Source organism: Nanorana parkeri, unplaced genomic scaffold (assembly GCF_000935625.1).
Source record: "Nanorana parkeri isolate BGI_ZX_2015 unplaced genomic scaffold, ASM93562v1 scaffold120, whole genome shotgun sequence".
Classification (NCBI taxonomy): domain Eukaryota; kingdom Metazoa; phylum Chordata; class Amphibia; order Anura; family Dicroglossidae; genus Nanorana; species Nanorana parkeri.
In genome coordinates, this window is record NW_017306388.1 from 2265075 (window position 1) to 2266330 (window position 1256).

Consider the following 1256-nt stretch of genomic DNA (forward strand, 5'->3'; position numbering starts at 1 on the left):
TCGGGTGCGCATACGTGTGAAAACGACGATTTCGCCCATTACGCCGCACATGTTACATATCGCCGCGAACGGCGGAATGAGAGCACTAATTGTAGGGCTATCAATCACTGATAACACTAAACTGATGAGCGGTAAAAGCTTTTAAAGCGTCACCTATGGTCAATTTTGGGCATGGTAATTTTTTGCAATTTCGCGGGTGCGCGCAATTTTAAAGCATGACATGTTTGGTGTCTATTTACCCGACGTGCCCCCGCTTTTTATATTTTACCAAAAATATGGGTAATAAATGGGTGTGGGTACTGGGGGTGTGGCCACTAAAGGGTGGGGTCACTGAGGGGTGTGGTCACTGAGGGGCGCTGTAAAGCTTTCTCGCACAGGGCGCCTAAAGGCCTAAGGCCGGCCCTGTGAACACACCAGACATTTCATCCAAGATGCCAAAATCTCTGCTAGAATTCAGAAATTGTTTTAATTTGGGTTTACGACACATCCTAGACACGAGCCCCCAAATGTTTTGCTTTGAAAACTTTTACAGTTTTTTAAAATCTAATTCTTGTAGTAAAACCCAGGAAACTGACACAGTTTGGGCCCCAAAAAATGTATACACACTTCAACATGAAAAATATATGCATAAAAATTGTATTACTAGATTCATACAAACATCAAAGGGAAGCTGTAAGTCATGTTTGAATTATGCAATCACATTAGGTGCTCAAAGTGGTCACCATTAGCATCCAGACCCTTTTGATTTCGGCGCACTACTGCATGAACAACATTGACTAGAGTGTCCACAGGGATTGCTCTGCATAATATTTCCACTTCTTCCCGTAGTGCAGCCAGCGTAGGTGGTTTTCTATGGTATACCACATTCTTTAGTGTTCCCCACAGATAGTAATTAGGGGTGTTAAGTCCAAGGAACATGGAGAATTCCACAGCACCTCTGCATCCTATCACGAATCCGTGCGATTGTTAGTCGTGCAGGTGGTTCTGTTCCAAACTCACGTCGCCATTGTCGTTGAACTTCACACACATTTTCAAATTTACAATACCACTTCAAAATGTTCTTGAGTTGCTCGAAAGCCAAGCGTGCCTCCGCCATTTTCGTGACTCTCTTCTGATGGTGACATGATGATATCAACAATGGTGTGACTCCTGATATCTTTAGAGGAAACATAATACTATACTATGCTGCCATAGTTTAAAACAGGTTTTAAAAAGGGGTATAGATAACAACTGTTGAAGTGTGTATACAATTTTTG